The sequence below is a fragment of the Rhinopithecus bieti genome, unplaced genomic scaffold (assembly GCF_001698545.2).
Source record: "Rhinopithecus bieti isolate Rb0 unplaced genomic scaffold, ASM169854v2 scaffold_66091, whole genome shotgun sequence".
NCBI classification, from domain to species: domain Eukaryota; kingdom Metazoa; phylum Chordata; class Mammalia; order Primates; family Cercopithecidae; genus Rhinopithecus; species Rhinopithecus bieti.
In genome coordinates, this window is record NW_016824853.1 from 138,993 (window position 1) to 151,529 (window position 12,537).

Consider the following 12,537-nt stretch of genomic DNA (forward strand, 5'->3'; position numbering starts at 1 on the left):
AGGCCAGATGCAGTGGCTCACACTTGTAATCCCAGCACTTTGGGAGGCCGAGGTGGGCGGATCACTTGAGCTCAGTTCGAGACCAGCCTGGCCAACATGGTGAAACCCTGTCTCTACTAAAACTGTTTCAAAAATTAGCCGGGTGTGGTGGCAGGTGCCTGTAATCCCAGCTACTTGAGAGGCTGAGGCAGGAGAATCGCTTGAACCTGGGAGGCGGGGGTTGCAGTGAGCTGAGATCGCACCACTGCACTCCAGCCTGGGTGACAGAGCAAAGACTCTGTCTCAAAACAAACAAACAAACACACACAAAACAAAACAAAACAAAACAAAACAACACAACACAACCCCAAATTCCCAGAAGTCAGTAAAAAGGCAAATTTCTCATTTGGAATTGACTATGCAGCTCACAATGATTTAATGATTGTCTGTCTACTACCTTCAACCTTCAGTAAGGAGAAAGACCGGGCACTTCCCCTGAAAACATCATTTAAAGCAAAAGGGGTTCTGTTTTGGGAAAATGCAGTTCTGCTCCTCAAACGGATTTCAGGTACAAGGACAAGGATCCAATGGCACGCTGGGCTGCTTACCTTATGATGACTTCATGTGTGGACCTGTTGACCAGCAGGCTTCCCAGCATCCGGTCACAGAAATGGCAAGGCGTCTGCGGAGACCAGCCTAGGGAGAAAGGGAAAGGTTTAAAACAAAAGACTTAAAAATCGTTGGGGTGTGTTTACCTCTCACCCATCCAGTTCCTTTAGGTTTTTTTTCATCCTAATTCAAACTTAACACATTTTATTGGTTCTTATTTTCTGTCTTAGTCCATAGCACAGATTGTAAGGTTTTGTTTGCAAAGTGAAAAAAAGGAGAAATTAAAAGTGGCCAGTCAGGCATTATTATGCATGTAGAAGTTCTGAAATAAAAGTGTCTCAAAATAGATAAAATTCATGTTAGCTCAGCTATTGCTACTGCTATTATTTAAAGATAATTTAAAGATTTAAATTAATCTTAAATTAAATTTAAAGATATAAATTAATCTTAAATTAAATTTAAAGATACACTAAGGTTCCCCTGAAATACCACTGTTTTTGGAACAGGGCCTGATGCAGCTGATACATGAACCTGTGCACACCCTCGGGAGAAGACAATACGCTTTAGCTAAACATTCCCCATCGCTTGGGCTAGCTTTCCAATAACTCTGGCAGGCACATTTGTGTGCACATACGCATTCTCATGTACTGTGCTCATAAAAACACACAAACGGGTCAGAATCCTTTCTCCTCTGGCTCCCCTAAAATCAAGAAAACCAAAGGCACCCACTAACATCTCAACTTTTCATTTACTTTTTGCAGACCTTTGTTTCACAAGGGTTCCATTTGCACTGATTTATGAGGAAGTCAGGTTTATAGCTCATAAAATGATAATCCTTTATATCAAAAATTGTTTCTATTTCTCAGTCACTATAAATACTAATCAATAAACCATTTACCTAATGATATTTACCTTATAAAATTTCTTTGGTTGTGAATGATTCCAGCCTCCTAGAGAGTATAAATTATCCTCTATCCTCGACAAATTCAAGAACTAAGTAAATTAAATGTCCACCATTTTCTCTAAATTCTTATTTAATAGTCTTAAGTGATAATAAAAAGGTACCAGGTTTAATACAATTGAAGTCCAGAAGTGAAGCTATGAGTGAAGGTGTTTCTTATTAGGGAGTTTATATAGAAACTCAAGTGTTTTAAGGAAATTCAAGTAAATTATTGCCACTGAGTCATGTTTATAGTTATGTTGTTTAAAGGAAGGAGATTAAAAAAAATCTACAAGCACGTTCACAGGCCTCTAAAATGCATTACAGTACACTGAAAACAAAAACCATAAGGATATTCAAGATGAAAGTAATAACCAGGGCAATTTGTAAAAAATCTACCACTGAAGTAAAATAATGAGAGTGAAACTAAATTCATCTGTAACTCTGAATAGAAATGAAAGGGCACCAGGGAAGCAGGCACAAAGGAATCTTGATTTTGCTTATAAAATATACTTTTAATTATGGAAAAAAATTTGCAGTTGAGATGAAACAGGACAATACTCCTTATAGTGAGCTGGAAAGACCAAATTACTGTTTTCAGGATTGGGTTATAAATTACCAGGGGAAAAAATAGCCTTATGATGAAATTGCTAAATACCATAAAGTATCAAAATATGAGCAGATGTCACCACAATAAGTTCCAAATTGCTTGTAAATTAAAACATTAAAACCCACGATAATTCAATAAGTAATTAATATACAAACAGCTCTTATTACAAGCTGTTCAGAAGAAAGCTTGCAATCAAATTCCTATTCTTTGGTCCAAAACAGATGGTAACCCACAAATGAGAGTCTTGAAATTTGAGATTATCTCTTATATATGTTGTTAAATTCAATAAGTATAATTAACTTATCATCTGTGTGTGATCAACACAAAAACAGGAATTATGATTTCGGTTAATAACATTCTTCTGGTTATGAAACATGTCAAAAATAATTAGTTTATTGCTAGAAACAATATATTTAAATGAGAAATCAGACCTTCCAACACCTGGTCATTACTGATTTTCCCATTATTAGTACACAAATAGAACCACAATAAACAAGCCTGGCAAGAAAGTTTACATATTGCCAAATATTTGTGTGAAATGCAAACGATTTTAACAAATGCCATATGCTCTTTATTTTTACAACTAAATAAATGCTGGTATGTGACAAATGTAAAAGGGATTCTAATTTTCTGGTAGTCCTCTGCTCTTGGCGTGGTGTGCCATGCACGTATAGTGACAGTCCCTCCACACTGAACACGAAGAGGTTTTGAAGGGGCTCTCTAAGCTGATACAACACAGCATGTACCTGCTTCTCCATAGAAAGTAGGTTAGAATAGAGCTTCTGGTGCCACATACATTTCTTCAAAAAACTGAATTCAAACACTGTAATCAAATAAAATGCAAAATAATTTAGAAACTGCAAATTTACCAGCCTGCTCCTCCCTCAAAATTTCTCTTTTCCACTACTGAGTTCTTGCCAATGGTAGGTGAAAAGAGCTGGGGAAGGATGTGCACAACTTGTGGTCATGGGGGTTGCTGGAGAGCCTGTCTGACCTTTAGGAAGGCAGGATAGTAACACAAAAGGAACCTGGAACCCCCGATGCTCTTGGGGATCTGACAGCTACCCTTCTGGGACTACCGCCTGCCTTTGTCTCAAATGGCTGTATTTTGATGTTTAGCCTATTCCCTAAGTAGAATACAGAATCCCTGGGTGATGATCTCAATTTTCCTCATGGTATCCAGTGTTTCCTTTTGTCACATCATCCATAACACACATTACACCTTTTCTACCCAAACAGGAGGAAGAGTCCTTTCTTCTTCAAGTTCATTTCTACAGTCCAGGCTTGACACATAACACATACTTGATAAAAGTTAGCTTAATGAATGAAGGATGTACCATACATAATCCTTCAAAACATTACAGTTGCTGATTACACATGTTAATATAAACTTTGGAAGTCCTCTACACATTCATTTCTTCATGATGTCTGTCTTAATTCTATTGTGAAAAATCAGAAGAAAATGCAGCATTTTCCCATGGATATTGGAATTCAGAAAGATTCCTGTGGAGTTATTTTACTGGCATCTTTGAGGATGTTCTTGGGGTAAGCACGAAAATTTCAAGAGATAGTTTTAAAGAAAAGGACACAGAACGGTCTGTTAATTGTTTTCCGATGTTTTAGAATTCTAGATCTCCAAGGGTAAGCACCAGTTATCACTCCATTGTGTATTTATGAGTAGGCAGTCTTTGTATATTTCCTTGAACTGGTGCCTCACCGACACCATCATTTCACTGCTCGTTGTGCCTAGAAATAGACCTAGGCATATGTGAGCCAGTCACATACAGTTCATTTTTCACCTTTTAATTCTTCACACAACTATTGTTTCACAGAGCTGAAGAGTTACAAAGGTCCAGCCAAATGTTGTCTAAACTCAATAGCACCCTCAGCTAAATTTCATCCTATATGCAAATCAGCTGGGTTGTTCCCAGTCAGTTATAAATCCTGTACATCACTTTTCAATCGTGCTTTGTGAATTCCTCTGCAGATTTGTAAAACCACTGTAAGGGATTTTTAAGTTGAATACAAGAAATAATAATCTAAAGCACTGAGAAACTCTTCTTTTTAATACTATGTTTTCAAATTTAGAAAGGGGCATTCCTCGAAAGCAGTCATTTTGAAGAAATTAATAATTTCTTTTCCTATCAGGAAAAGGAATTAGACAACTTTAAAGGCTCCCTTTTGAACAACAAGCCCTTCAGAAAAAAACCCCACCTCAAAAACCTAAGGAAAAATAACAGAAAAACAGCATACTTCAGGGGCCCCAACATAGCCCATTCTGGAAAACCATATGTGGGGTTTTTTTTTTTTTTTTTTTTTTTTTTTTTTTTTTTTGCTTGTTTTTCCAGTGAGTAAAATACAACCCAATAAAAATTAACCAATTTAAATTGTTTTTTTTCTTTTTAAAAAATTCCTATAAAAAAAAGTAGATTTGGGGGTCTTGATATGCTGCCCGGGCTGGTCTCGAACTCCTGGCTTCAAGTGATGCTCCTGCCTCAGCCTCCCAAAGTGCTGGGATTACAGGTGTGAGCCACCAAGCCCGGTCAAATTAAAGTGTACAATTTAGTGGTACATTCAGATGTTATGGAACCACCACCTATGTCAAGTTCCAAACCATTTTCAATCACCTGGAAAGGAGTACTGGTGCCCACTAAGCAGTCACTCCCATTCCCTCCTCCCCCTGGCCTGGTGACCACAGAATGCTTTCTGGCTCTATGAATTTCCCTATTTGGGGCACTAAATGAGATCATACAATATGTGACCTCTTGCATCTGGCTTCTTTCACTGAACATGTTTTCCTGGAGCATCCATGTCGTAGCACGTTCCAGGGCTTCACTCCTTTTATGGCTGAATACTATGCTACTGCATGGCTGGACCACATTGTGTTTTTCCAGGCAGTGGCTGACAGGCACCTGGCTTGGGTCAACCATGCAGCTATGAACATTCATGTCCCTGGGGCAACGGCTAGCAGTGGAATTGCCTGGCATCGTTCTGCCTTTACCCTTCTTTACCTGAGTCTTCTCCTCCCCAGGAATGAAAGGTCCACAGGATGGGCGGAGAGAGGCCAAGCTGGAGAGAGTCAGTACTTGGGGAAAGGAGCAGAAGGCCTAGGGCCAGCAGGCAGGGTGGCCAACAAAGGGGATGGATTTGTAAGGAGGAGCCGGGAGCCTGCCCCTGGAAGAGCCATAGCCAACAACGACCGCATGCCAGAGCCCTGCTTGGCAAGCACTGTCTGTCTGACAGGCTCATGCTGTGTGCAAGGCTGCACACGCTCACTACCTGGCTGCCACTGCAGACTGAGCATTCCTCTACACAGATCAAATCCCTACCAAACATTTGCCCAATGACAACAAAGGATGCATCATTTTCCGCTTGGAGCAAAGTTTTCCCACTCAGAAGCATATGTACTACACATTTAATCCCAAATAACAGCATGGGATTGGCATCACGTTTCTGTATTTTAATACAGTGTTCTGGAGCAGGGGTGACAGTGCCCGCTGCCGCCCCCTCCCCACACCCCCCGCCATCTCCCAGGGGATATTAGGCAATGTCTGGAGGTATTTTGGGGTGTCCCAACTGGAAGTGGAGGTGCTACTGGCATCTCCTGATACAACAGAATCAAATTTGTATGATAAAATTCCTTCGGGTGCTCATGGTGAGGCCAGCACGGTACAACAGTGAGGTCCCCTGCCTACAGCCATACCAACTCAGCAGCCACAGGAGGGAGGCACCAGAACACGGCCCCTCCAGCCCCCACCCTGCCTTTAGGTGGGCGGACATCTTGCCTGCAGCCTTGAAAGACCCCCACGCTGGTATCACTCAGCTAACTGAGGCCAGCACTCCCGGCTTTCAGAATCTAACACCTTGTCACAGGCAGGCTGGAAACATACCTGGGCAAGGGGCCTTCTCAGCCAGCACCTCATCAAATGGGGGTAATGATTTGCAGAGTTGTTGCCAGGAAAAATGAGAACCAAGTGAACTTGGAAGCCAACTGACTGGAGTTTTAGAGTGAGTAGGGGAGTGTCTGCCAAGGCCTGCTCTTCAGAGTGCCGTTTCTCAGGCTGTTTAGTAGATGTTTAGTATGTGTCATCTGAAAAACGGCTCCACACTTCAAAACAATTGGCAACACCAGGTTAAATAACGTTATTAAAAAATAATAGGCCAGGCGCAGTGACTCATGCCTGTAATTGCAGCACTTTGGGAGGCTGAGGTGGGAGGATCACTTGAGGCCAGGAGTTCAGGACCAGTCTGGGCAACATAGCAAGACCCCATCTCTATTAAATAATAATAGCTAACATGCATATTGCACCTGTTACATGCCTGGCTCTCTTCTGAGAGCTTTGAGCTTATTTAATCCATCTAATTAATAATTTTAAATATTTAATGTGCTTAGCACACTAAGTCCTTCTACAGCATATACTGTGTCAGATGGCAGTGGTGGTTTCCATGTGTACAGGAGCGTGTGAGGGAGTGAGGTTACTATCCTGTTCTCATACAGAGGGAACTGACGTACTGACATGTAGCTGCATGTCCAGGTCCCAGGGCTGGGGACTGGTGGAGCTGGGGTGTGAATGCTTGCAGCCTGGCTCCAGGGTTTGCAGTTGTCACCATGAGGTTCTGCCGCCTTTTAATTTGCTGCAGAGTTTGCTAAAAGCTTTGATCAGCTATTGTGCATCGTGAGTGCAAAGATGAAAAACTTAGGATTTACCATGAATCCCACCTCCCACAACCTCATGGTGCATCTTCACTGCCACATCTCAGGCCATACCAGCCAGTCGTGCATCTGTACGATAAATGGCCAGTCGGTCCTCATGATTTCTCCCAGCTCTGGGCTGCACGTATCCTGTGAACCCCTCCATCCCGCCTTACTGCTAAAGGACTTGTCCAGGTGTCTAAGTGCCCATGCAGACGAGGATACTCCATGCTCAACATGCTAGGGCTTGCCTGAGTGTCCCAGGAGATGTCTATGAAAGACATCTCCACATGCTGAAATCCTAAAGATACTTTTTTGACTGACTCTGAATACCTCAGTCACTAAACATTCTAATACGCTGAGGTTTTACTGTTAGAAGACTATGTGTTCTCCAACGTGTATTTTTTTAAGACTGCAAGCTTGAAATCTAAAGGTGACAGTACTTGACTAAAATGAATGCAAGTGTGCCAAGATGGTAATAACTTATAAAAATACACGTTACTTTTAATATCATAACAGTGTCAAGAAGCAGGGCAGTTCTGTGTGAGCGTCATCCATTGGGAATCAAAATCGGGCCAGCATCCTCATTTCTCTTTCTAGTCACCAAATTATGAAAATGGGTATGGGGAGGTGGAAAGTCACAATGCATTCATTATTTCTTCATATCTTACCATCTCATCTTTTTTTCTTTTTAAATTCACTTTTGGAATAGTCTTGATCTAGGTGGATTATTTTTTGCCACTGTAGTAAACCTCTGCCCTTCTTTTTTATATGTGCTCCTCAGAGGCAACTCCGAAGAGTCCCCTTCCCTTTTAAAGTTATATCTATGACATCGAAAAAATGTTTTGTATTATTTTCTTAATAATCAATGACCAGTTTTGCACACGAATTCCTTAGGCCTAACCTTTAATGTTCTTTAAAATAAGCATATATGTTATAAGCAAACTAGAAGGCTATAAATAAAACCAAAGAATATCTTAAAAGAGTTTTCTTTTAAACCCAAGTCTGCATGATTAAATGATAAAAATTGCTTGTCCTATGTCTACAGAAGAAAACTAGAGTTTGAATGTTTTTGAAATTAACATTTCAGTACTGCCATCTGTAAATGGTAATCCTGGGTATGCCATCAATTTCCCTTTAGTATGTTCATGGATCATTACTGTACAAAATGAGAGAGATAGATTGTGGTAATAGCTTTTATAGCTGAAACAAGGAAATAGGTTACTACTGGAGCACTCCCGTAAAGCTGGTGGTTACGCTGGCAATTGTTACTGATATCTTTTCCACAAGCTAATCGTGTTCGCATACCCTCTACACAATACCAGGCAAATGCCCAACTGCTTTCTGGTAACCCAACTCTAAAAGGTCCAAGGAGCCAATATGGAGTTATAAAAATATGTAAAAATAATAAACACTGGTTTTCATCAGTGTTTCCCTCACTGGGTTTAGTGTTCATTAATAAAACACTAGTACTGAGATGATAAAATATGTTACTTAAAACACATTTTTGGTTGGGCGCAGTGGCTCACGCCTGTAATCCCAGCACTTTGGGAGGCCGAGGTGTGCAGATTACTTGAGGCCAGGAGTTCGAGACCAGCCTGGCGAACAGAGCGAAACCCCATCTCTACTAAAAATACAAAAAAAATTAGCTGGGTATTGTGGCATGCACCTGCAGTCCCAGCTACTCAGGAGGCTGAGGCACGGGAATTGTTTGAACTCGGGAGGCGGAGGTAGCAGTAAGCTAAGATCGCAGCCACTCCACTCCAGCCTGGGTGACAGAGCCAGACTGTCTCAAAAAAAAACACAAAAACCAAAAATGCATTTTAAGGATTCCAAGATCAAGTAAAGTTGTGAAACTCTCAGTTAAGAAAAGTAAAACAGATTCAAAAAGCTAAACAAGCCCCAAGCAGGATAAACCCCAACAAGAAATAGAAAACCCCAACAAGACACAATCAATTTCTTAAAAATCAGTGACAAACTCTTAAAAGCGGCCAGAAAAAAAACCCAAAAGTTATATCCAGAGGAAAATGATAGTAAAACTGCAAACTTCTTGTCAAAAGCTATGCAAGGCAGAAGACAATGAAATCTTTAAAGAACTGAGAGGATGTATCAATGCAAAATTCTATACTCAGATGAAATATCTTTCAAAAAATGATGGCAAAATAAGGACTTTACCAAACAAAAGCAGAGAGAATTCACTGCCTGTAGACCTGCATTACAAGACAGACTGAAGGGATTCCATGAAGGGGAAGAAAAACTTCAGCTGGAAAATGCGGATTCTCACAAAGAAATGATGAGTGGCAGAAACAGTAAATATAAACATAAAAATATTTTATTCTCTTTAAAAGAATTATTTTCCATGTAATTGACTTCTTAGTACAAAATTAGTAACGATGTATTATGGTGTTTGTAACACGTATAGAAGTAAAATGTACGGCAAATGTAGCACAAAGAACTAAGAATGGAAGGACAATGAAAGCACATTGTTGTAAGGCTCTCATATGTGAAGTAAAATATCTTTCAAACATAGACTGTGATAAGGTTAAACATGAAAACTGTCAACACTAGAGCAACACCCTAAAAAATAAAGCAATGAGTTATTGCCAATAAGCTTACTGAAAAGTATAGTCACGAAAAAGCTCCAATTTATGCAAAAGCACACAGGAACAGAGGAACAAGGAAACACAGTAAGTGGTACAAAGAGAAAACAAAGAGCAAGTGGTAAATGGTATAACCACTCCAGCGAAAAGGCTGAGACAGGAACAGCAGACACTGTGGGCTACTGCTGGGTGAAGAGTGCGAGGAGGGAGAGGAACAAAGATAACTATTGGGTACTAGGCTGAATCCTGGGGTGACAAAATAATCTGTACAAGAAACCCCCCATGACACGAGTTTACCTATATAACAAACCTGCACATGTACCCCGGAACCTAAAAGTTCAATAATAAAATAAAAATAAAAGCAAAATAAATAAGAGGCTGAGATTGTGAAACTGGACTTAAAAAGCCAGAGTCTTCTCTATGCTGTCTATAACAAACCTATTACTTTGAATACACGTATATGCTGTTACTAAATATATGTATATATATTATCCATATATCTCATATATGTTATATATTGATTATATGTTGCTGATATATAGTTTTTGAAAATATGAACAGTCACCCCTCTGTATCCACAAATTCTGTATCTAAGGATTGAAAATATTTTTAAGGCCAGGTGTGGTGGCTCACGCCTCTAATCCCAGCACTGTGGGAGGCCAAGGCGGGAGGACTGCTTGAGGCCAGGAGTTCAAGACCATCCTGGGCAACATGGTAAAACCCAGTCTCTACAAAAAATACAAAAATTAGCTGGGTGTGGTGGCTCACGCCTGTAGTCCCAGCTACTTGGGAGGCTGAGGTGGGAGGATCACCTGAGCCCAGGAGAAAGAGGCTGCAGTGAGCTTAGCAAGACCCTGCGTCAAAAAAAGAAAGAAAAAATATTTTTTAAAAAAATAAAAACAATACAATAAAAACAATTTTAAAACAATATAACAATTATTTACACAGCATTTACATTGTATTAGGTATTCCAAGTAATCTATGATTTAAAGTTTACAAGAAGATGTGCATAGTTTATATGCAAATAGGACACTATTTTATATCAGAGACTTGTGCCTCCCCGGATTTTGGTATATGCAGGGGTCCTGGAACTAATACCCACAGATACCAAGGGATGACTGTATTCTATTCAGCTTACAGTTCTCCTCCTTCACAATTCCTTACCTCCTTAGGGAATCTGTGGAAGATATTTCGGAGGCAAAGAAAATATAAAAGAAGAAACAAAACATCGAGTGATTTCTGGACACTAAGTGCAGATGCCTTTGGTAGAGAATTCATAAGTGAACTTAACACAACACGATGATGCTAGTCTGTTGGAAAGAGACTGGAGACAGCTAGACATTAGGCCCCTCCAGGAGACAGAGCATCATCAAACTGAGGTTGCCATTCAGCTGTTCACTTAAAACCTTTATGGGACTTACGAATATCCTGAACCCTGTATTAAATTCTCCAGAAGATAACACCAGGAACTCATGGGCCCTACTCATGAGGACATGTTAGAGCCAAGGAAATGCTTGGACGGGCGTAGTAGACATGCAGGGAAGAGCAGGACTGGCTTTCCAGAAAGCTCCCCACTGAACCCCATCCTGCCCCTCACTCCCATACAACCGGCAATCAGCAATCCTGAGGTACTCCACACTCACTTCCCATGTAATCCTAGTACGGTCTGTTTCTTGAGAAACCCTCTTCAAACTCTGGCCCCAACAGCCTGTCTGGTCCAATATCCTACGCACAACTGTCACGTTCTACCAAAGTTCTCCAGCGCGATTGCTGCTATCATGTTTTTAAATCAAGGAAAACGATGGTGTTTTGCTTCTTTCATGAACAAGTACATGAGCCAGGCATTTTCATAAATACACTCTGGTACACATTACATGCATCTGATATGCAGAGAAACACACGGATACTCGCTAAAAGCACTGAATAAAGTTGAAATAGTCACAGTGCTCTCTATCACAATTTGTTTTGTTTGGCTATGCTGTTTACTATCCTCCCCCTTTCTGAAATTGAGATTAACAGATGGGAGATATACCTAGATATGGAAACCGAAGGGGAGAAAGTTCCAGAACCATAGAGCAGTGGTAGGTCCACGTTTTCTCTAAAGGGCCAAACAGCAAGGATCTTGGACTTCGCAGCCATCATAGTCACCTGTACCTGGAAGCCACTGGCAATCTGTAAACAAATGGGTGTGTCTATGCAAACAGACGTGTGTGTGTTCCAATAAAACTACCTACAAAAGCAGGCTGCAAGCCAGTTGGCCTATGTGCAGTAGTTTGCTGAGCCCTACCTTAGAGCAGTATCATATTAGATTGATTAAGCTGTGCACTCCTAACACATTACTAAAGCAGAATAGATAACCTCCTAATATCATCGAGGTGACCCCAGACAACTAACATGCAGAAGAAGTGCCGGATTCCACAAGTAGAGCAGGTTTGTCTTGGTTACTTAGAATGGCCACACTGACAAGCCCACAGGTGCCTGAGGGCAACCTCAGCACAGGTTTTGGTCCCTGGACACTTTCACAGCTGCCACCAGGAGTCCTTGGGGCAGTCATGCAGTATCACTTTCTGTTAAGCTGATGCTTTCAGAACACAAGCCCAAAACGCCTCATAAAAACATCCAAGTCTGCCAGGTGCAGTGCCTTATGCCTGTAATCCCAGCACTCTGGGAGGCCGAGATGGGAGGATCACCTGAGGTCAGGTGTTTGAGACCAGCCTGGCCAACGTGGAGAAGCCCCGTCTCTATGCTAAAAATACAAAAATTAGCTGGGCGTGGTGGCGCATGACTGTAATCCCAGCTACTTGGGAGGCTGAGGCAGGAGAATTGTTTGAATCCAGGAGGCAGAGGTTGCAGTGAGCTGAGATCACGCCATTGCACTCCGAGCCTGGGCAACAGAGCAAAACTGTCCCCAAAAAAAAAAAAAAAAAAAGTCCAACTCTTCTGAGTCTTCAATATGTGAAGCTGGACCGACTAGCCTTGTCAGTTTGGAAATGATATCTTTTTTTTTTAAGTTGCCATTAAAATTATAGAAGTAACATATGTTTATTGGGGAAATTTTTACTGGTTCTCAAGCAGATGTGATTTTGCCCCCCAGGGGACATTGAAC

The 12,537-nt window shown here is 41.0% G+C and overlaps 1 protein-coding gene across 3 annotated transcripts in view; it reads right to left on the reverse strand.

The window, feature by feature from the left end:
- The window catches only part of TBL1X (transducin beta like 1 X-linked), a 234,818-nt gene that overhangs the window by 88,708 nt on the left and 133,573 nt on the right, over positions 1–12,537 (reverse strand). For all 3 annotated transcript variants that reach the window (XM_017862666.1, XM_017862668.1, XM_017862670.1), the window contains exon 2: positions 588–675. The gene's annotated coding sequence lies outside the window, so the exon portion shown is untranslated. The remainder of the gene's footprint in view (positions 1–587; positions 676–12,537) is intronic.